The sequence below is a fragment of the Rana temporaria genome, chromosome 5 (assembly GCF_905171775.1).
Source record: "Rana temporaria chromosome 5, aRanTem1.1, whole genome shotgun sequence".
Taxonomy (NCBI): domain Eukaryota; kingdom Metazoa; phylum Chordata; class Amphibia; order Anura; family Ranidae; genus Rana; species Rana temporaria.
The window spans coordinates 26,272,429-26,297,605 of NC_053493.1; the positions used below are offsets into that span (position 1 = coordinate 26,272,429).

General features: G+C 44.7%; 1 protein-coding gene across 3 annotated transcripts in view; it reads left to right on the forward strand.

Moving 5' to 3' along the window:
* The first annotated feature begins 844 nt into the window (after positions 1-844).
* The window catches only part of ICA1 (islet cell autoantigen 1), a 115,137-nt gene continuing 90,804 nt past the window's right edge, over positions 845-25,177 (forward strand). For 2 of the 3 annotated variants that reach the window (XM_040352274.1, XM_040352276.1), the window contains exon 1: positions 4,770-4,999. The gene's annotated coding sequence lies outside the window, so the exon portion shown is untranslated. Of the gene's footprint in view, positions 960-4,769; positions 5,000-25,177 lie in introns of those variants that run through there. The other variant, XM_040352275.1, reaches the window with a different exon arrangement.

Below are 25,177 nucleotides of genomic sequence, written 5' to 3' on the forward strand. Positions count from 1 at the left end.
AGGCTTTCTCCCTGGTGTGGAGAAAGCCTCTTGAGGGGGGAGAGGGCGAGCAGGCAAGTCAGGACACTCTCTACTTTGCAGATAGAGAAAGGAGCTGTGTGTTAGTGGGCGTCCTGACACTCCTGCTTGCCCCCTCTAGAGGCTTTCTCCACACCAGGGAGAAAGCCTTGCATTACTGTGTGGAGTTACAGACAGAAGAACAGGAAGTGAGGATTTCTCAGAAGAAATAAGGACATTTAAAAGCAAAATGGAAGGATGAGGTAAGTGAAGGAGGACTGCACTAAGGTAAAGGAAGCTATTTAGGGGGGGGGAGAAATTGTACCTTTACAACCCCTTTAAAGTTAGGGTGCGTGTTATACGCCTGTGCGTGTTATACGCCGATAAATACGGTATATAACTTTACAACCCCTTTAAGGGGTTTATGAGTGAATTTTAGTACATTTTCCTTCCGTGCACAAGTCTGAATGGACCATGAAAGAAGCCGGAGGAGATTAGCAGCATCGGGAGATCAGCATCACTGAGATGCAAAACAAAGGAATAAAGGAAGACTCCAGTATTTGAATTGAACAATGGAAAACAATGCGCGTTGTTGATGGTACGCAGTGCTTCAGCAAACTAAATGTCATCCAGTTGGAGTTTAGAGCCACTTTAAGGGGTTAAGCAGCCGGGAGATATCATGAATACATCTGAATGGCCATTCCCTCCCTGTAGGCTAACAATACGCCTGCACTGAGCACATGAAAGCCAAGCCATCCCTTTCTGTGCAGTCAGTGACGTCTCTGCCATTCAGGGCCATGTGACTTCACAGGAGCCTGGCGGAGGGGGGGAGGGAGCTGTAGTCTCCGTGACATCACCGGTGACACCTGGCCACTTCTGGTTACCTGACACCAGTTTGCACAGGTGGGGAGGAAGACATCCCTGCACCTGCTGAGGAGGAGAACCACTGACCCCCCGCCAGGGTAGGAAGAAGAAATCTCTTATCATTCTCTTTGCTGTAACAAGTGATACATTGTATTCTTTAAAGGGATGCCAACATTCCGTCATGAGTTAAAGGGACAGAGTTTGGGGGTTTGATGGGTCTTCAACGCAGGAGAAAGAAACCTACGTGATCTCGATAAACCTGTATAGGACGATGTAGACCAGAGTTCTGTGGATGGGGGGGGTTCCTCCAGAGGTTGACGGGTGTTTCATGAGCTGTGGCTGATTGACCTCCCACCTGATGGTGGCAGCATAATTCTAGGACCAACGCCACTTGGCAGAGCCAGCGGCATGACACCGAGGATCTTTTGCGGTCGTCTGTAAGAGTGGCATTCTGACCACCACTGGTTACCTATGTAAGGGGCAATTTTCCACTGGCCACCTATGTAAGGGGCATTCTTCCCACTGGCCACCTAACTAAGGGGCATTCTTCCTACTAGCCACCTATGTAAGGGGCAATCTTCCCACTGGCCACCTATGTAAGGGGCATTCTTCACACTGATCACCTAACTAAGGGGCACTTTTCCTTCTAACCACCTATGTAAGTGGCAATATTCCCACTGGCCACCTATGTAAGGGGCATTCTTCACACTGATCACCTAACTAAGGGGCATTCTTCCTACTAGCAACCTATGTAAGGGGCAATCTTCCCACTGGCCACCTATGTAAGGTGAATTATTCCCACTGACCACCCAACTAAGAGATATTCTTCCTACACTTGAGTAGGAGGCATTCTTCTCGCTGGTCACCTATGTAAGGGGCATTCTTCCCACTGACCACCTATGCAAGGGGCAATAATCCTACCGGCCACTTATGTAAGGGGCAATCTTCCTACTGGCCACTTATGTAAGGGGCAATCTTCTCACTGGCCACCTGAATAAAGAGAAATCATCCTACTGGCCACCTATGTAAGGGGCAATCTTTCTTAATGGCCACTTATCTAAGAGACATTCTTCCCACTGGTCACCTAACTAAGGGGCAATCTTCCTACTGGCCACTTATGTAAGGGGAATTATCCCCACTGACCACCTAACTAAGAGATATTCTTCCTAATGGCCACCTAACTAAGAGGCATTCTTCTTGCTGGCCACCTGTGTAAGGGGCATTCTTCTCACTGGCCACCTATGTAAGGGAGCAATAATCCTATTGACCACTTATGTAAGGGACAATCTTCTCACTGGCCACCTGAATTAAGAGAAATCATCCTACTGGCCACCTATGTAAGGGGCAATCTTCCTAATGACCACTTATCTAAGAGACATTCTTTCCACTGGCCACCTAACTAAGGGGCAATCTTCTTACCGGAACCTATGTAAAAGGAATTCTTCCCACTGGGCACCTAAGGGGCCATCATCCTACTGGCCACCTATGTAAGGAGCATTCTTCACACTGACCACCTAACTAAGGGGCAATCTTCCTACTGGCCACCTACCTATAACCTATTCTTCGAACTGGCCACCTATCCAAGACACATTCTTTCCACTGGCCACCTAAGGAGCATTCTTCCCACTGGCCACCTATGTAAGGAGCATACTTCCCACTGGTCACCTACCTAAGGGGCAATCTTCTTACCGGTCACCTATGTAAGGGCCATTTGTCCCATTGATCTCCAATTTTTTGGGGGTTTTAGCAGGGGTTCCCCAAAATCCAAAAATTATTTCAACGGTTCCTCACCAGGAACGGTCTACATCCCTCATCCATTGCACGCCATGCTTTTTTTTTGTGTGTGTGTTGTGGGGTGGTGGATTACCAGTAGCTTATCAGAGGTTGATAAATGACTTTATGGCTGGAGGACGGAGCTGCTGTTTTTATGTCTGTAGTACTGTAGTAGTAGTAGACACAGGGGGGTAGTTTCAGGTAGATTGGCTTATTTTTCTGCGGGCGTATCGTATCTCAGATACGCTACGCCGCCGTAACTTAGTGAGGCAGGTTCTGTATTCACCAAGAACCTGCGCCCTAAGTTACGGCGGTGTAGCGTAAATCTGCCGGCGTAAGCCGCGCCTAATTCAAATTGTGAAGAGGTGGGCGTGTTTTATGCAAATAAAACATGACCCCGCGTAAATGACGTTTTTGACTAACGGCGCATGCGCCATCCGTGAAAGTAACCCAGTGCGCATGCTCCAAATTAACCCGCAAAAAGCCAATGCTTTCGACGTGAACGTAAATTACGCACAGCCCCATTCACAGACGACTTACGCAAACGACATAAAATTTTCAAAATTCGATGCGGGAACGACGTCCATACTTAACCACTTGAGACCCGCGCTATTGACAAAAGACGTCAACAGCGCGGCTCTCAGGTGCCAAGTGGACGTCTTTGGACGTCTTTTAAAGTGCATTACCCGCACGCGCCTCTGGGGGGCGCGCAGCGGGTAAACACTGTCCCGGCGCATTGCTGGGAAGCCGATGCGTGTACCTGGCGGCCGCGATGTCCGCCGGGTACACGTGATCGTCGGTAACTGAGCAGGGACGTGGAGCTCTGTGTGTAAACACAGAGCTCCACGTGCTGTCAGAGGAGAGGAGACCGATCTGTGTCCCTTGTACATAGGGACACAGCATCGGTCACCTCCCCCAGTCACCCCCCTCCCCCCACACAGTTAGAACACACCTAGGATACACATTTAACCCCTTCCTCACCCCCTAGTGTTAACCCCTTCCCTGCCAGTCACATTTATACAGCAATTCGTGCATTTTTATAGCACTGATTGCTGTATAAATGTGAATGGTCCCAAATTTGTGTCAAAAGTGTCCGATACGTCCGCCGCAATATCGCAGTCCCAATAAAAATCGCAGACCGCCGCCATTACTAGTAAAAAAAAAAATAATAAAAAAAATCATAATTCTGTTCCCCATTTTGTAGGCGCTATAACTTTTGCGCAAACCAGTCGCTTATTGCGATTTTTTTTTTTTTTTTTACAAAAATACGTCGAAAAATACGTATCGGCCTTAACTGAGAAAATTTTTTTTTTTTTTTTTTTAAAAATGGGATATTTATTATAGCAACAAGTAAAAAATATATATATTTTTTTTAAATTGTCGCTCTTTTTTTGTTTATAGCGCAAAATATAAAAACCGCAGAGGTGATCAAATACCACCAAAATAAAGCTCTATTTGTGGGGAAAAAAGGACGTCAATTTTGTTTGGGAGCCACGTCGCACGACCGCGCAATTGTCAGTTAAAGCAACGCAGTGCCGGAAGCTGAAATTTCGCCTGGGCACGAAGGGGGTTTATGTGCCCAGTAAGCAAGTGGTTAACATAGGATACGCCTCATATAGCAGGGGTAACTTTACGCCAGAAAAAGCCTAACGTAAACAACGTAAAAAAAAATGCGCCGGGCGGACGTACGTTTCTGAATCGGCGTATCTATCTAATTTGCATATTCCTTGCGTAAATCGACGGAAACGCCGCCTAGCGGCCAGCGTAAATATGCAACTAAGATACGACGGCGTAAGAGACTTACGCCGGTCGGATCTTAGTCAAATCTTTGCGTAACTGATTCTAAGAATCAGGCGCATAGATACGACGCCGCACACTCAGAGATACGACGGCGTAAGAGACTTACGCCGGTCAGATCTTAGTCAAATCTATGCGTAACTGAATCTAAGAATCAGGCGCATAGATACGACGCCGCACACTCAGAGATACGACGGCGTATCTGGAGATACGCCGTCGTATCTCCTACCTGAATCTGGCCCAGGGAGCGCAGTACCCCCCCCCCCTTGCCTCCAGCCATTGTTAAAGGACAACTCCACCCAGCTGTGCTTGTTTGGTGTGGTTGCTGGGAATCCTGTAGCACTGGGGCAGCAGGTTCCTGTGTGTGCTTTAGCTGAGAGGAGGGGTGGAGAGGAGGAGAGATCCCAGGCACAGCTGACGTTGCACAGGATACACAGCTGTGCTTCCTCCCTGCGATCAGGAACCATTCGAATGGCTGTCTTATCCCATCGCCTGTGACGTCCCCCCCAATGCTGTCATATACCCAGCCGGTGCATCTGTGGCTTCCCTTTATTTCAAGCTTATCCAGGTAACCGGGGGGGATTTCCTCTGCAAAAAAACAGAGGGGGGAGGGGAATGATTGCATGGGCTGAGCTATGGGTTCTAATATTCAACCTGCTCATATTTTATCATATGATGTCTTGTTATCGTATCCGGATTATTCAATAAGCACTTGAGGCAATGGCGGCGCGCAACAGCCTCAGAAAGCTAGGCGCTGTATTTGTGTAGCATTCGCATTAAATGATTGCGTTTGATCTGATTCTATTATTCCCTTTTTATTGCCCTTTTTGCTGATTGCTGCGCATTATCACCCCGTTCACAGCTGCGCGTTCCGGGGAATGCGCACACCGGTGTGACTTATCATGCGACTTGACAAGTCCAAATCGCATGACATGTCGCACCCTGTTGCCTAATAAGGATGAGCTCTGGCGTGTTCGTATGGTACACGTGCAGAGCTCGCCAGGAAGTGTGCACGGCGCTGCGCTAATCACAGCCAGGGAGACATTGTCCCGATTAAGGATGAGCTCCGGCGTGTTCGCATAGAACACGTGCAGAGCCCGCCAGGAAGTGTGCACGGCGCTGCGCTAATCACAGCCAGGGAGACATTGTCCCGATTAAGGATGAGCTCCGGCGTGTTCGCATAGAACACGTGCAGAGCCCGCCAGGAAGTCGGCACCCGCGCTGCGCTAATCACAGCCAGGCAGACATTGTCCGATGCTCGGCTGCAGGGATCGTGAAATGTCTCCCTGGCTGTTATTAGCGCAGCGCCGTGCACACTTCCTGGCGAGCTCTGCACGTGTTCTATGTGAACACGCCAGAGCTCATCCTTAGTCCCGATGCTCGGCTGCAGGGATCGTGAAATGTCTCCCTGGCTGTGATTAGCGCAGCGCCGTGCACACTTCCTGGCAGGCTCTGCACGTGTTCTATGTGAACACGCCAGAGCTCATCCTTATTGCCTAATAAAACATTATGAAAAACGCACCTGGTGCCATTAAGCATGCTGTTCACACGGAATGCGACTTTGAAAATCGTGCGACTTCAGTTGAATTTGAAGATTTTCAAAGCCGCGGGTCACTGCGACTTCAGGTGCGACTTGGCAGACATCGGTGCGACTTCATGCACAGCTATCACACGCACGGTGCAACTGAAATCGCAAAAAAATAGTGCAGGAACTTTTTTTTTTTTTTTTTTTTCACGGAATCCGACTATGAAATCGTGAGACTTCAGTTGAATTTGAAGACTTTCAAAGCCGCGGGTCACTGCGACTTCAGGTGCGACTTGGCAGACATCTGTGCGTCTTCATGTACAGATGTCCTATGCACGTCGCAAATGAAATCCCCAAAAAAATAGTGCAGGAACTTTCTTCCTCCTTTTTTTTTTTTTTACCATCGGCACTGCACCGCAAAATCACCAATTTGTACAGTTCCATTGCCAACAATAGGGTGCGACTTGTCATGCGATTTGGACCTGTCAAGTCGCATTATAAGTCACACCGGTGTGTAAATGAGGGCAAAGTGTTGATGGCACTTCGAAATGCGACTGGTAAATGTGTGTTATGTCTTGCAGTAAAAAAAAAAAAAGCGCGGGAGTTTCTGTTGGCGTGTTTGTTGCGCGTAGGGCAGCCCATTATGCGAAAACGCACAAAAAAAAAGTGCAGATGTGAATGAGGACTAAAATAGATGTGAGCCCCATAACTGCACTGCGTATTATAAACGGTTGCCGGTTTGTTTTAATAATGATCGTTTAACCGTTTTATTGCACCTTCATACTGCTGATCTCCTGCAGCCTCTTTGCATGAACTTCAGGGGTGGAGCATGGCTGTGTAATGTCTCCATCTAAAGTCCTTGTGACAGGGTGACAACATAAAAGCACAATTGGGAGACCCCATCCCATAACAGGAAGTGTTATGCCAGGACCCCCATGGCAGGATCACCCAGATTATAGAAAATGGATTTTGAAATGACTTGAGAAGTTTTTTTTTTTTTTTGTTTTCTAACCACTTCAATACAGGGCACTTACCCACCTTCCTGCCCAAGCCAATTTTCAGCTTTCAGCGCTGTCGCAATTTGAATGACAATTGCACGGTCATGCTACACTGTACCCAAATATAATTTTTTATCATTTTTTTCCCACAAATAGAGCTTTCTTTTGGTAGTATTTGATCACCTCTGCGGTTTTATTTTTTGCGCAACGAATAAAAAAGACTGTAAATTTTGAGAAAAAAACGTTTTTATTTGTTTCTGTTAATTTTTTTTTTGTAAATAAGTTTTCTTCTCCAATGACGGCACTGATATCGCTGCACTGACTGGCACGGATAAGGTGGCACTGATGGGCACTCATAGGCTGCACTGATGGGTACTTATGGGTGGCACTGATGGTCACTGATATGTGGGCACTGATAAGTGGCACTGAGGAACACCGATGAGTGGCACTGATTACTGGTGGGTGGCATTGCTGGGCATCACTGTTTTTACTACTGTACTATTATGGTGCCAGTCAGTGCCCATTTGTGGGCACTGATTGGCATATGTATGGCATGTTTTGGAGCATGTGGATGACCATGGGGGATGTACCTGGCCATCCACATGTTGAAGGCTTCCCTGGTGGTCAAGTGTGGGCATCCAAGGGGGGCTGCTGATGAACAATCAGCGTATACCCCCCCTCTCAGGAGAGCCGCCAATCGGCACTCCTCTACTTGCGTCTGTCAGACGCGAGTGAGGAAAAGCCGATCAACGGCTCTTCCTGTTTGCATCGTGATCAGCCATGATTGGACACGGCTGATCACATGGTAAAGAGCCTCTGTTGGAGCCTCTCTTTACCGAGATCGGTGTAGCGGTGTGTCAGACTGACACCCCGCACCACGGATCGCTGTCCAGTCCAGTCAGAATAACAGAACCACTTCCCGGATGTCAATATGCTATTGACCGGGCGGGAAGTGGTTAAATTAAATCTTTTTTAATTTCTATATACAAACAACATTGAGACTTGAGAAGCTTAGATCTACATTAACCACTTGATCTCTGTAAGATTTACTCCCCTTCCTGACCAGGCCATCTTTTGTGATACTACACTGGGTTACTTAAACCACTTCAGCCCCGGAAGGATTTACCTACTTCATGACCAGGCCTTTTTTTCCGATACGGCACTGTGTTACTTTGACAATTGTGCGGCCGTGCGATGCTGTACTCAAATAAAATAGTTATTTTTTCCCCACAAACAGAGATTTCTTTAGGTGGTATTTTATGACCTCTGCGGTTTTTATTTTTGCGCTATAAATAAAAAAAAAAGAGCGTTAATTTTGAAAAAAAAAATGATGTTTTACTTTCTGCTATAATACATATGCAATGGAAAAAATCAAATGTCTTTGTCAGTTTAGGCCAATCTGTATTCTGCTACATGTGTTTGATAAAAAAAAAGTGTATATTGATTGGTTTGCGTAAAAGTTATAGTGTCTACAACTAGATTTATGTATTTTTTATTTTTTTACTAGTAATGGCGACTTATAGTGGGACTGCAATATTGCGGTGGACAAATCGGACACTAACTGACAATTTTTGGTGACCAGTGACATTAATAAAGTGATCAGTACAAATAATATGCACTGTCACTGTACTAATGACACTGGCAGGGAAGGGGTTAACATTAGGGGCGATCAAAGGGTTAATTGTGCTCCTAAGGAGCGCTTTCTAACCAGTGTTAATTTTGGCAGCAAATTTCTGTAGCACTACCCCCGGAGGAGCTGCTGGTTGGTTTGGGTGGCACATTTACCTCGTGGCTCTTCCGGATTCCTAGGGGTGAATGGTGCGTATAGCAATAGTAAAGGAATGTCTGCAACAAGTGTCTTTTCTGTGCTCTTTATTACCCAGCCGGGTAAAAACAATGAACTGGTGATGAAAGGGATAGAGTTTGAAAGAAGAAGGAGAACAGCAGATTCAGGTGTAGTATTTGGAACAGTCCTGTTCCCATATGTAACACTTTTCGTACCACTCCAGCCAGAGTGGGTATAGTGTACCCGGACAGGCCTCTCTTACTGACCTGGCAGCCGGAGTATCACCCGGAACTTAGGGAAAAGTCTCTGCCACAGACCCTCCTTGGTGAACGTCGGGGAGACACCTCGGCCACAGGCCTTCTCTGATTGCAACTACGGAGGTAATCCTCCTTGGGTGAATTACGCCTGGATCTCCTTCTTAATGTCACCCAGGTACCGACTGATAGGGTGACCACGTGTCCCGGGCCAATCTTTATAAAAAAGACCACCATATCACCGCTTTACTCACTAACAAGGAGGAGCACAATTCCCGCCCCCTGCTTGTGATTGGAGAAATCATAAATCCCGCCTCTTGTGTCCAATCACTATTTTGTGATTTGTTACACCATAATCAGATTTTTGGGAAGGGGGTGTCCCTGAATGGTAGTTTGGAAATGTGGTCACCCTACTGATAGCTGATCAATCCTTCAGTGTCCGGCTACCTTGATCCCCAGTGGTTTGTCGACATCCTTTTGGACAGGGCTTTTTTTCCAGGGGGAACTTGGGGGAACTCAGTTCCACCACCTCTGGCTCAGACCCTTTGGTGCCTGCTCACCACAATCACTTGTAAACACAGAAGTCTGGTCTCTGTGTTTATAAGTGACAGCTCTGCACTCTGTGTGTAACCCCCCTGAACTCTGCATCCTGTATGTAGTCTAATCCTGGTATTTAATGCCCCTTTAAGACCCTTCTACTGTTTGTGAAATCTGAACGGGGTCGTGGTTGAGTTCCTGCACCTATTTTCTGAGAAAAAAAGCTCTGCTTTTGGATCACCAGCCTCTCATTGGTGCTCCTCAGATGGACTCCCCACAGCTATACCGCTTGGGATCATCAATACTGGGAACCCAGTCGATCACTGGGTCCCTGTCGCTGTTCAAATGTTCCAGACCAACATGGTCCCCGGAACCAGGAACACCGTGTGGCATGCACGCCCCGGCCTGGTAGGCCTGGTGTTGCGCTATATAAGTTTCTCACTCACTCATAACGCTGGGGCGCCGTGATGTGGTCACCCTAAAGGTGGGTGCCACTCCGGAAGAAGACCCAGACTCCATGGCATCTGTTCCATATATACCCTCTCTCAGCATGCCCAGCGAGGACACTCCCTCCTGATTGGCTGCTGGTAAAGGACACCCAAGCCTTAACTCCACTGCTGCCACCTGTCGCCCCGGGGTGGGATAACACCCCAGCAACAACAGAATGAGCCCACAGTACAGTCAAGCTGAAACAGAGACCCTACTCGAACATTGTAATTAGAATCAGAGCCATTAGCACTCTGATCACCCTCTAAATTTCAATAGCACCGGTGCTTGGAAGTAACCAGGCGCTACATTTTGATTTAGTTTTAAGCCTCGTACACACGGGCCAGAATCTCGTCAGGAAAAAAACTTTGTTTTCCTGATGAGATTCTTGACAAGAATCTCTTGCCGCCCGAGTGTACAGACACTCCTTTCAAAAGAACCGCGGTTCTCTTGAAAGGCAAAAACGCAGTGACATCATGGTGTACGACGAACATGCGCTCGTCACATTCGATGCCGTCGCCCCCATTTTGCTACACCCTACCTATGTCATGGAAGATACCACAGTCATTTCGAGCATGCGCGGGTTTCCACGGCGACAGGTAAGTATACACACGCTCGGGTTTCTCGTCGGGAAACAGGCTGACAAGAATCTCAACGAGAAAATAGAGAGCAGGATCTCTATTTTTCTCGTCAAGATTCTGGCCAGATTTCCAGACGAGAAACCTGAAAGCCTCGTGCACACGCTCGGTATACTCGGCAAGAAAGCTCTGCCAGCAGTTTTTCTCGCTGGTTCTTGCCGAGAAAACCGAGCATGTGTACGAGGCTTAAAGGAGTTGTAATGGGAAAAAAATGTTTGTTGCTGAAATGATTGTTTACAGGGTATAGAGACATAATAGTTAACTGATTCCTTTTAAAAATGATTAAACATAGATAATCAATCATATAATGTACCTGCAGTTTCAGTTTTTGCATGCTGTTTCCTGCTTCTGTGATGTACAGAGCCACAGAGCCAATACAGGGCAGTGATGGTTTGTAAAACGAAACTGATTGGTGTTGAGGAGTTTTAGACACACAGTAATCACACCTCCTTGATTAGTGACCACAGAGAGAAAGCTCCCAGCACTGTGGTCATCAGGAAACGGACAACCAGGAAGTGTTCAGAACAGAGAAGGATTAACCACTTCCCGACCGCCGCATGTAGATATACGTCGGCAGAATGGCACGGACAGGCACATCAACGTACCTGTACGTCCCTGCCTAGACGTGGGTCGGGGGCTACATGCGGAGGTCGGATCCCCTCGGGGAGCGATCCGGGACGACGGCGCGGCTATTCGTTTCTAGCCGCTCCGTCGCGATCGCTCCCCAGAGCTGAAGAACGGGGAGAGCCGTATGTAAACATGGCTTCCCCGTGCTTCACTGTGGCGGCGCATTGATCGTGTCATCCCCTTTATAGGGGAGACTCGATCGATGATGTCAGTCCTACAGCCACAACCCCCTACAGTTGTAAACACACACTAGGTGAAGCCTAACTCCTACAGCGCCCCCTGTGGTTAACTCCCAAACTGCAACTGTAATTTTCACAATAAAGAATGCAATTTAAATGTGTCAAAATTGTCCGAAGTGTCCGCCATAATGTCACAGTCACGAAAAAAATCGCTGATCGCCGCCATTAGTAGTAAAAAAAAAATAAAAAATAAAAATGCAATAAAACTATCCCCTATTTTGTAAACGCTATAAATTTTGCGCAAACCAACCGATAAACGCTTATTGCGATTTTTTTTTTTTTACCAAAAATAGGTAGACGAATACGTATCGGCCTAAACTGAGGAAAAAAAAATTTTTAGATCTGTTTTTGGGGGATATTTATTATAGCAAAAAGTAAAAAATATTGAATTTTTTTTAAAATTGTCGCTCTATTTTTGTTTATAGCGCAAAAAATAAAAACCGCAGAGGTGATCAAATACCACCAAAAGAAAGCTCTATTTGGGGGAAAAAAAGGACGCCAATTTTGTTTGGGACCCACGTCGCACGACCGCGCAATTGTCTGTTAAAGCGACGCAGTGCCGAATTGTAAAAACCCCTTGGGTCATTTAGCTGCATATTGGTCCGGTCCTTAAGTGGTTAAAGCAAAAACGAACAATGAGGACATGAAACCAGCACTGCAGTAAGGTAAAGGAAGCTATTTAGCTTAAAAAAAAAAAAATTCCTTTAGTGACCCTTTAAGTTTGAGTCTTATACCACGTACACACGATAATTTTTTGGCATAATATGTGGTGAGTACATTACCTATAGGGGGAAGATATCAGTGTGAAGCATACAGTCCTGTAGTGCTTGGAGAAGTTTTTATCTACAATTCCTGCTTTGGCAGCAATATGTGAATGGACACTTCATCACACATATAGTTTGGTTTTTTGACTATCTATATAAAGAGACTGATAGGAGCCGCCAAACAAATGTTTTGACCCTGAGAGCTTTTTTATCATCTCATTTAAGGTTATGAGATTCTTTTGAACTCATAAGTCACGCTAGTGACTTGAAAGCGCTGTTAATGTTTTATTAAGTTTTTTCCTCTGATAACACATATTTTTTTAGTAATTGTTGATTTTATAATAGCCGCTATATACCTTATAAATATCGTGACATTTTTGATTATACCATTGAGCGCTGGGATTGGAGTAATTTTAGGATTATATCTGATATTTTTATATTATGAAAAAAAATAAGTTTTTAAAAAATTTCATTTAAAATGATGGTGTGCGGGCTTCACATCATTTTTCGGGTTCTGAAAAAATACAATTGTTTTTGAACATGCTGCATTTTTTAACAATGTTTTAAATTATGTTGTTTTTCGGGTTGTAAAAAATGATCGTGTGTGGGCTAAAACGACGTTAAAAACCCGCGCATGCTCAGAAGCAAGTTATAAGACGGGAGCGCTCGTTCCGGTAAAACTACCGTTCATAATGGAGTAAGCACATTCATCACGCTGTAACAGACAGAAAAGCGCGAATCGTCTTTTACTAACAGGAAATCAGCTAAAGCAGCCCAAAGGGTGGCGTCATCCGAATGGAACTTCCCCTTTTATAGTGCCGTCGTACGTGTTGTATGTCACCGTGCAACGTCGTTTTAATGATGAAGTTGGAAAACATAACGTTTTTTCTACATGCCGAAAAACTTATTTTTTTCATGCCGAAAAATGATCGTGTGTACGCGGCATAAGGACTAAAATAGCATTTTAGTCTCATTTTAGTCTTCTGCAATTGTTTTAGTTTTAGTCGTATTTAGTCAACTTAATCTCCAGGACATTTTAGTTGACTAAAACTCATTTTAGTCATCTAAAATCTAATGGGTGTAGTTAAATTATAATGCATTAGTGAACATTTCTCTACAATTTCCAAACTCATTATATACTGCTGGAGTGAAAAATCTCATATGTTATTATTTATGGTATTGAGGTATGAACATGCACTACAGACCCGTGTTAATTTTTAGTTTTAATCTTACTCTTTTGACTAAAATGCCATTTTAGTCATCTAAATTTTTTTCGTTTTAGTCGTATTTTAGTTGACTAAAATTGTATTCATTTAGACGACTAAATTAACACTGTTTCTAACTCTTTCTAATTGTGTGTGGTTGGGGTGCCTGTACTATAAGAAGGCAGAGATCCGTGTTCCTGCTTTGTAGAAACACAGGATCACAGACTGCCGTTCTGCCTGTGACCCCGAATGATTTTGGCGGGTCCCAGCAGACATCGCGTCTGCTAGATCTACTGATTGGCTCCTGCCCAGTCCAATCACAGCGGGTCACCATCAGCGCGCATCCACAAAAACGCTATGGTGACGTCATTTTGCCCAGGAGGGCCACCTTGTGTGTGTGTGTGTGTGTGTGTGTGTGTGTGTACATGTGGGTCAAATATCGGGCGGGGTGGCCAGCCAACATTGAGCCTGTGTGTACAGCAGCGGGTCCAACAGAAGCCGGCCAAAGGGGCACGAGCAAATTGCTGCTATTTTGCCTGTAATTCAAAAACGCCCATGTGTGAATGCAGCCTCAAAGGACACGTGACTCAAAAATTGCAAAAATGCATCATGGGTGCGTTTTTTCCATTGCTTTCAATGTGAAGGTGTGATTTTTATTTTTTGGCGCGTTTTTTTTTTTTTTTTTGTTTTGGTTTTTATTTTATTTTTTGCTCCTCAAACATCCTCCAGAGATGCTGCAAAGTCCAAAGCAATGGAAGCAGGATATTTTTTTTTTTACCGCAATGGAAGCGCATGGCGCCAGTGTGAGCCCATTCATATTTTTTTTTATTATTATTATTTGTTTTTTTTAAGGGAAGAATTTTGCTTAAGCTTTTCAGGATTTTTTTATTTATTTTTGTAAGACACAATTTTTTTAAAAAACTCACACCGGTGCGATTTGACAGTTCCAAATCGAACGACAAGTTCATTGTCGTTCAAATACCTGCAACTCATGTCGCAGCGAAGGTTCCCTTTTGCCGATTTGTTTTCTTTTTATTTTTTATTTTTTTCCAAATAACAATTTTTTTTTTTTTTAACAGAGATGTTTTATTGAGAGAACAAAGCAGGGTTACATCAACGCAAATAAACCAAATAACAATTTTATTAGACACAGGGTAACCCCCGAGTCACAGAGGAGACGATACAAAAAGAAAACTTCAGAACATTAGCAAAAACAGTGCATATGATATGCAGCACATTACAAGGCAGACATCAGGGGGGAGCTTGGTTTTGCCGATTTTCATTGCGACTTGTATAGACTGTTGTATGAAGTTCCAAGCCATAATGAAATCGGCTATGTAAATCGCAGTGATGTGCGGCTTTGAAATCGTGCTGAAGTAGTACAATTTCATCGGTGCACCCTGAATGCAGCACCCCCATTGCCATGAATGCAGACTCGCCAATGCAGCCTGATTCATGCCCATCTGCAGCATTGGAGGAGACAGGGAGGGGACGGGATGAGCCCCGACAGACATACAGGTAAAACTCCTGTTTACACGGTGGCCTCTTTAATAGAAAGTCCCGCCTCCTATGATGGACAGAACAGTTGTCCAATGGCTGCACAAGAGAAGGGACTTTCTTTTACAGAGGTCGCCGTGCAAACAGGAAATACTCCTGTATGCACGGCGCTCGTCCCGCCTCCTCCCCGGCAGCCAGCATGTATTTCTTTTGTGGCCCCCGGAGCTCGGGGATTCGTTGGGGGCCACTAAAGATATACATGTCAAAATGACCAGGATTGGCTGCGATTGGTCCGCGTGCCAGACTTTGGACATGCCTGATCTAAACTATTCCATTGTAGCTCTGGCTGTATGTTTTGGGTCGTTGTCCTGCTGGAAGGTGAACCTCCACCCCAGTCTCAAGTCTTTTGCAGATTCCAACAGGTTTTCTTCTAAGATTGTCCTGTATTTGGCTCCATCCATCTTCCCATCAACTCTGACCAGCTTCCCTGTTAGAGTTGCCACCTCATCCCTTTAAAAAGGAACACATATGAATTACACAGGTTCTGAGGTTAATTTAATGCAGGTAAGGCACCAAATGAGTCTAATTACCACCTTAATTAGCCACAGAACCTGTGTAATTAATATGTGTTCCTTTTTAAAGGGATGAGGTGGCAACCCTATTCCCTGTCCCTGCTGAAGAAAAGCATTCCCACAACATGATGCTGCCACCACCATGTTTCACAGTGGGGATGGTGTGTTCAGGGTGATGTGCAGTGTTAGTTTTCCACCACACATAGCATTTTGCTTTTAGGCCAAAAACTTCAATATTGGTCTCATCTGACCAGAGCACCTTCATCCACGTTTGCTGTGTCCCCCACATGGCTTCTCACAAACTGCAAACTGGACTTCTTATGTCTTTCTTTCACCAATGTCTTTCTTCTTGTCACTCTTCCATAAAGGTCAGATTTGTGGAGATCACGACTAATAGTTGTCCTGTGGACAGATTCTCCCACCTGAGCTGTGGATCTCTGCAGCTCCTCCAGAGTTACCATGGGCCTCTTGGCTGCTTCTCTGATGAATGCTCTCCTTGCCCAGCCTGTCAGTTTAGGTGGACGGCCATGTCTTGGTAGGTTTGCAGTTGTGCCATACTCTTTCCATTTTCGGATGATGGATTGAACAGTTCTCCGTGAGATGCTCAAAGCTTGGGATATTTTTTGTATAACCTAACCCTGCTTTAAACTTCTCCGCAACTTTATACCTGACCTGTCTGGTGTGTTCTTTGGCCTTCATGATGCGGTTTGTTCACTAAGGTTCTCTAACAAACCTATGAGGGCTTCACAGAACAGCTGTATTTATACTGAGATTAAATTACACACAGGTGGACTCTATTTACTAATTAGGTGACTTCTGAAGGCAATTGGTTCCATTAGATTTTAGTTAGTTAGGGGGTATCCTCCTCACACTTTTCACATATTTTTGTAAAAAAAATATATATATATATAATTTTTTTTTTTTTTTTTTTTTTTTTTTACATAATAATTTTATAAATAATTTTACTTCCACTTCACAATTATGTGCCACTTTGTGTTGGTCGATCACACAAAATCCCCTTAAAATACATTTATGTTTTTGGTTGTAACATGACAAAATGTGGAAAATGTCAAGGGGTATGAATACTTTTTCAAGGCACTGTATATACCTATTGCCGTCGGCAACTGAGCTATATAATATAAATTATTATGTATATTCCATCTTAGCTGGACTGATGTGGGTAGACTGCACTTTGCTTGCTCTGGGTGACAACGACTTTGTACATCTTTGTCAGTTTTTCAGCAGTTGAACAATCCTGTTTGTTCAGCTCTTTAGAGCCCAGAGGGGAAAACTTGCTTAACAGATTGTGCATGCGCAGTCCAACTGCTTGCTTATGTGAATGGCCAGCCTGAGGGCAGACTTCAGGTTCCCGACATTCGTGATGTGCTTGTTACACACCTGTAAAGCCTGCCTTTAGCCCTCATTCACATTGAACTCGACTTTGAAATCGCTTGACTTCATCTGAACTCGCACGATTTTAAAGCCACATGTTAGTGCGACTTCGGGGGGGGGGACGGGACTTGTAGGACATCTGTGCGGGTTCATGTACAGATGTCTATTGAAGTCACCAAAAGTAGTAGTATTTTTTTTATTAACCACTTAAGGACCCCTTCACGCCGATATACGTCGGCAGAATGGCACGGCTGGGCACATCCACGTACCTGTACGTGGCGCGTTAAGCCCAGCCATGGGGTCGCGCACGCGACTCGGTCCGAAGCTCCGTGACCGCGCCCGTGGGACCCGATCGCCGCGGGTGTCCCGCGATCGGTCCTCCGGAGCTGAAGAACGGGGAGAGGTGTGTGTAAACGCACCTTCCCCGTTCTTCACAGTGGCAGTGTCACTGATTGTCTGTTCCTTGATATAGGGAAACACGATCAATGATGTCACACGTCCAGTCCCGCCCCCCTACAGTTGGTAACACATATGAGGTCACACTTATTTTTTTTTTAGATTTAAGCTTTTTTTTATTTAAAACAAAATAATAATACATGTACAAATGGTACAACTGAGCATACAATATACAATAATACAGTACATACTATCGAGCCTCCCCTTTTAACCTTGGTCATCACAGCCTTACTTCCCACCCCTCCTCCTGGTTATCCGGGAGAGACAACGACACCACCCAAAACAATACATCAAATAAAAAAAAGAGAAAAGAGGAAGAGAGAAAAAAAAAAAAAAGGGTCACACTTAACCCCTACAGCGCCCCCTAGTGGTTAACTCCCAAACTGCAATTGGCATTTTCACAGTAAACAATGCATTTTTATAGCACTTTTTGCTGTGAAAATTACCCAAAAAATGTGTCAAAATTGTCCGATGTGTCCGCCATAATGTCGCGGTCATGAAAAAAAAAAACGCTGATCGCCGCCATTAGTAGTAAAAAAAAAAATATTAATAAAAATGCAATAAAACTATCCCCTATTTTTTGTAAACGCTATAAATTTTGCGCAGAAGAATACGTAACGGCCTAAACTGAGGAAAATTATTATTTTTTTTTTTAATATTTTTGGGGGATATTATAGCAAAAAGTTAAAAATATTGCATTTTTTTCAAAATTGTCGCTCTATTTTTGTTTATAGCACAAAAAATAAAAACCGCAGAGGTGTTCAAATACCACCAAAAGAAAGCTCTGTTTGTGGGGGGAAAAGGACGCCAATTTGGTTTGGGAGCCACGTCGCACGACCGCGCAATTGTCGGTTGAAGCCACGCAGTGCCGAATCGCAAAAACTGGCCAGGTCCTTTACCTGTATAAAGGTCCAGGTCTTAAGTGGTTAATTGTGAAGCAAACAACAAATGGGACAAAATAACAGAAAAGGTCAATGTGCATAACTATTCACCCCCCTAAAGTCGATACTTTGTAGAGCCACCTTTTGTGGCTATCACAGCTCCCAGTCACTTTGGATAAGTCTCTATGAGATTGCCACATCATATCACTGGGATTTTTGCCCATTCCTCCTTGCCAAACTGCTCCAGCTCCTTCAAGTTGGATGGTTTGCGCTTGTGAACAGCAATCTATGTCTGACCACAGATTTTCTATTGAATTGAGGTCTGGACTTTGACTAGGCCCTTCCAACACATTTACATGTTTCCCCTTTAACCACTCAAGCGTTGCTTTAGCAGTGTGTTTGGGGTCATTGTCCTGCTGGAAGGTGAACCTCCATCCTAGCCTCAAATCACACACAGAGTGCTACAGGTTTTTCTCAAGAATATCCCTGTATTTAGCACCATCCAATTTTCTCTCAACTCTGACCAGTTTCCCAGTCCCGACTGCTGAAAAACATCCCTTACAGCATGATGCTGCCACCACCATGTTTCACAGTGGGGATGGTGTTCTTTGGGTGATGTAATGTGTTGGGTTTGCGCCAGACATACTGTAGTGTTACCTTTGATGGCCAAAAAGTTAAATTTTAGTCTCATCAGACCAGAGCACCTTCCTCCATACATTTTGTGAGTCTCCCACATGCCTTTTCGCAAACTCCAAACGTGCCATTTAGTTTTTTGCTGAAATTGATGACTTTCTTCTGGACACTCTGCCATAAAGTCCAACTCTATGGAGTGTACGGCTTATTGTCGTCCTATGGACAGATACTCCAGTCTCTGCTGTGGAACTCTGCAGCTCCTCCAGGGTTACCTTAGGTCTCTGTGCTGCCTCTCTGATTAATGCCCTCCTTGCCCGGTCCGTGAGTTTTGGTGTGCGGCCGCCTCTTGGCAGGTTTTCTGTTGTGCCATGTTCTTTCCATTTGGTTATGATAGATTTGATGGCGCTCCTAGGGATCATCAAAGATTTGGATATTTTTTTATAACCCAACCCTGACTTGTACTTCTCAACAACATTGTCCCTTACTTGTTTGGAGAGTTCCTTGGTCTCCATGGCAGTGTTTGGTTAGTGGTGCCTCTTGCTTAGGTGTTGCAGCCTTTGGGGTTTTTCAAAAAGGTGTGTCTATGTAATGACAGATCATGTGACACTTAGATTGCACACAGGTGGACATCATTTCACTAATTATGTGACTTCTGAAGGTAATTGGTTGCACCAGAGCTTTTTATGTTTACACATTTCTAAACAAAGGGGGTGAATACATACGCACATGCCAATTATCAGTTTTTTATTTCTGAAAAATGGTCTCTGGACCCCTTTACATTACATGGCCCCCTCACCTCTGGACCCCTTTACATTACATGGCCCCCTTACCTCTGGACCCCTTTACATTACATGGCCCCCTCACCTCTGGACCCCTTTACATTACATGGCCCCCTTACCTCTGGACCCCTTTACATTACATGGCCCCCTCACCTCTGGACCCCTTTACATTACATGGCCCCCTCACCTCTGGACCCCTTTACATTACATGGCCCCCCTCACCTCTGGACCCCTTTACATTACACGGCCCCTGCACCTCTCTAACCCTTTACATTACACAGCACCCTCACCTCTGGGCCTCTTTACATTACACGGCCCCCGCATCTCTCAACCCTTTTACATTACACGCCCCCCCCCCTCCGTAGCTCTGCACCTTTCTACCTTACTTGGGCATGCAGAGCGGGAAGCACACCAACGCTAAACAGACAGCGAAAGCTGATGGAGTTAATTTTTCATATTAACGAGCTGTGATTGGTTGCTATGACAACCTAGCAACCAATCACGTGCAGGTTAACTTAGAAAGTGAACTCCAGCAGCTCCCGCTGTCTGTTCAGCACTGCTATGTCTCTCTCCCGTTCTGCCTCTGCTGTGTTTTTAGTGAGTAGAGCCAAGCCGACCCTGGGTGCCCCCCCTCTGGTGGGTGTCTCCCCCGGGTGCGGTCCGCACCCCCCATAGCGACGACATGGTCTCGAATAAACCTCTCAGGACAAGGGATCATTAACATTTTGCACATAATGCTCCTGGAATGTATGCAGCTGATTTGAAATGGAAGTTAAAGCGGAACTAAGCCCATTGATTTAAAGGATGAGTTCACCTTTTGGGAACATGTCCCACCTGTTTATAGGGTGTAACGTGTTCCAGCTCCTGCAGCCTCTCGGGAATCCAAGCATCTGGTGTGACAGCAGTATGGGGAGAAGTTCCCTGTACCAGCTTTCACTTTTTTTAAAAGAGTGCGGCTGTGAATGAAGGAACTACAACTACCAACGTCCTTTAGGGCTGTCAGTATGTAGTCCTCAATGAGCTACCGCAGCGCTGTTGAGCGTTGTGGTGTTTCATTGTTTCTTCCTGTCAATGTATGGGCTGACACTTCACACTGACAGTCTGCAGGAGTCCTGCATGGCACCCGGAATCTGCTGATCACTGGTGCGATGCTTTCCAGGCTCCTTAAAAAAAAAAAAAAAAAAAATTGTAAGTGCACGTTGCAAAAAAAAATGCACATTTTTTTTATTTATTTTTTACCACTTCAGCTTTGGAAGGTTTTACTCCCTTTCCCGACCAGGACATTTTTTTGCGGTACGGCACTGCGTCGCTTTAACTGACAATTGCGTAGATGCTGTACCCAAATAAAATTGATGTCCTTCTTTTTTTTTTTTTTTTTTTTCCCACAAATAGTTTTCTTTTGGTGGTATTTGATCACCACTGCAGTTTTTATTTTTTGTGCTATAAACAAAAAAAGAGCGACAATTTTGAAAGAAAAACAATATTTTTTATTTTCTGCTATAATATATATCCCAAAAAAATAAAAAAAAAATAAACATTAGCTACCCCTCATATAGCTGGGGTAACTATCCGCCGGAAAAAGCCGAACGCAAACGATGTAAAAAAAAGCGATGGGCGGGCGTTCGGTCTTGAATCGGCGGTTCTCCTCATTTGCATATCCGACGCGTAAAAAACAGCGACGACACCTAGCGACCGGCGGGAGATTGCAGCCTAAGATCCAACAGTGTAAGTCACTTACACCAGTCGGATCTAAGGGAGATCTATGCGGAACTGATTCTTATGAATATATATGAATATATGAATATATAATACACACACGCGTGCGCGTTTTAAAAGACAAGCAACTTTTTTTTTTTTTTTTAAATCCTAACTCTTTCTGCGAGTGTTGTCTCGCAATACAAGCAGAATTCAAGCTAATGGGGTGTGCAGTTCTGCATTTGGCCAGAGGTGCGGGGGGTGCCGGTGACACTCGGAACGGTTCAAAGCCGCTTGAAAATACTCGGGAACACTCCGTTCCCGGGTGTTTCCAAGCCTTTCCGAGCGTTTCAGCTCAGCCGAGTATTTCCGAGGCGCCCCCCACCTCTGGCCACATGCGGTATTGCATGCCATAGAAGTCAATGCAGAACAAATTATCTTTGTTTCCATTGACTTCTATGGGGAAACTCGCTTTGATATGCAAGTGTTTTGGATTACAAGCATTCTCTTGGAATGGATTATGCTCGCAATCCAAGGTTCCTGTGTGTGTGATATATATCTATATCTTTCTCTATCTCTTCCAAAACAAGTCATATTGTAGTTAAATAATATTAAAAAATATCTTTGCTTTTTAATCTGTAATATTTTGTTTATTTTTTTTACCTCTTTCTACCACCATCTTCCAGGCCCCTTTAACCACTTAAGGACCCCTTCACGTCAATATACGTCGGCAGAATGGCACGGCTGGGCACATCCACGTACCTGTATGTGGCCATTTAAGCCCAGCCGTGGGATCGCGTGCACGCGGTGCGGTCCGAAGCTCCGTGATCGCGCCTGCGGGACCCGCGGACCCGATGGCCACCGGTGCCCCGCGATCGGTCCTCCGGAGCTGAGGAACAGGGAGAGCTGTGTGTAAACACACCTTCCCCGTTCTTCACATTGGCAGTGTCATTGATTGTGTGTTCCCTGATATAGGGAAAGACGATCACTGACGTCACACGTCCAGCCCTGCCCCCTACAGTTAGAAACACATATGAGGTCACACTTAACCCCTTCAGAGCCCCCTAGTGTTTAACTCCCAAACTGCAATTGTCATTTTCACAGTAAACAATGCATTTTAATAGCATTTTTTGCTGTGAAAATGACAATGGTCCCAAAAATGTGTCAAAATTGTCCGATGTGTCCGCCATAATGTCGTGGTCATGAAAAAAATTGCTGATCGCCGCCATTAGTAGTAAAAAAAAAAAATATTAATAAAAATGCAATAAAACTATGCCCTATTTTGTAAACGCTATAAATTTTGCGCAAACCAATCGATAAACACTTATTGCGGTTTTTTTTGTTTTTTTTATACCAAAAATGGGTAGAAGAATATCAGCCTAAACTGAGAAAAAAAATTTTTTTTATATATTTTTGGGGGATATTTATTATAGCAAAAAGTAAAAAATATTGTTTTTTTTTTTTCAAAATTGTCGCTCTATTTTTGTTTATAGCACAAAAAAATAAAAAACGCAGAGGTGATCAAATACCACCAAAAGAAAGCTCTATTTGTGGGGGAAAAAAGGACGTCACTTTTGTTTGGGAGCCACGTCGCATGACCGCGCAATTGTCAGTTAAAGCGACGCAGTGCCGAATCGCAAAAACTGGCCTGGCCATTTAGCAACAAAATGGTCCGGGGCTTAAGTGGTTAATGAATGGAAAGATGGGGGGGTAAAAGTACTGAAGTTCTGCTTTAAGTGGTTATGAAGTCACACAGATATCGGCAAGCTGCACATGAAATCGCGCTGCTTTTTGAAGTAGTGCGACTTCAAAACCGCACTGGTGTGAACCAGGGATAAAAATTGGTCTTTATTGGTTCGTGGTGCTCAGATGCAGTGAAGATCCGGTTTAAAAATGCTTGACACAGATCAGCCACTGCTACAGCCTTTCACCATGTGACCTGATACAAAGCTACAATGTCGCAGTCGCCGCCAATCTTTCTGCCGTTTGTATTTCTAGATCTGTTGATTTTTGGTGTGCAATTTTTTGTGGTGTATAATATTTTTCCATTGTATGCACAGTGTAAATTACCCCGGTGACATGCTTCCTCTGAAGTAGGGCTAGTAGCGCACACCTGGGCCATGGCGATGTACAGAGCAGCAGCTGTGTATTTGGTTGTATGTTCCATAGACGGGTGTTGATTTAGTGCTCCTGTAGCCCGCAGTCTTATCAGGGCCCGGCCTGTGCTGTGTACACCAGACAAATGTTCCTTTTCATTATTAATCGCTGCAAAGCTTTCCAGTAAGTACACTGCAGCCAGCGTCCATCAGAGTAGATAGGACCACAATCCAGCTGCAAGCTATTTTTTATTTATTTTTTATTAAAAAAAATCATGCTGTTTGTCTTGGCGTGGCGTTCGTCTGTTTGGGGTCAGACCGGTGGGCGGTGTTTTTCCTTTATGGTGAAACATCTTGGCTTTATTTTTTTAGATCAAAACATGATCAGGACAGCCGCACTCCAATCCAACATAACTTTAATGTAAAAAACTGTCAGTACAAGTCACAGCAACGGAACCTAGGACAGCTGACGCGTTTCACACTAACTTCTGTGATTACTCATCTAACGCGTCAGCTGTCCTAGGTTTTGTTGCTGTGACTTGTAGTGCCGGTTTCCAGTTTTTTACATTAACCACTTCCTTACTGGGCACTTAAACCCCCTTCCTGCCCAGAGGACTTTTTGCGATTCGGCACTGCGTCGCTTTAACTGACAATTGCGCGGTCGTGCGACGTGGCTCCCAAACAAAGTTGACGTCCTTTTTTTTCCCCACAAATAGAGCTTTCTTTTGGGGGTATTTGATCACCTCTGCGGTTTTTATTTTTTGCGCTATAAACAAAAATAGAGCGACAATTTTGAAAAAAATTAAATACATTTTTAATTGTTGCTGTAATAAATAGCAATTTTTTTTTAAAAAAAACATTTTTTATCCTCCGTCTAGGCCGAAACGTATTCTACATATTTTTAGTAAAAAAAAAAAAATCGCAATAAGCGACTGGTTTGCGCAAAAGTTATAGCGCCTACAAAATAAGGGACAGAATTATTATTTTTTTTTTACTAGTAATGGCGACGATCTGCAATTTTTATTGCGACTGCGACATTATGGCGGACACATCGGACACTTTTGACACATTTTTGGCACCATTCACATTTATACTGCAATCGGTGCTATAAATATGCACTAATTACTGTATAAATGTGACTGGTATTGAGGGGGTTAACACTAGGGGGTGAGGAAGGGGTTAAATGTGTTTCCTATATATTGTTCTAACTGTGGGGGAAGGGGGGTGACTGGGGGGGTGACCGATCTGTGTCCCTATGTACAAGAGACACAGATCGGTCTCCTCTCTCCCCTGACAGCACCGATGTCTGTGAGAGCCGGGAATGAGAAATTATCTCATATGTTTACATATGAGATCATCTCTCATTGGCCGCACAGATCGCCTAGCAAACAGCCACTCCGATTGGCCGTTCACAGCGATCTGTGATTGGCTGTGTCCAAGGGACACGGCCAGCACAGCAGTTCGCCGCTGCGCGCGCGGGGAACGCGGAAAGGGGCGGACGTCAAATGACGGCGCCCCAGAGAAGTAGAACCACCCTGCGGCCGTATATAGTCGTACGGCCGTGGGGAAGTGGTTAAAGTTACGTTGGATTGGAGTGCGGCTGTCCTGATCATCTTTTGCTCTTATTTGCCATGTGCATTGCCAGCACCCTCAGTTCCTGAGAAGAAGATTGCACCCAACAAGACC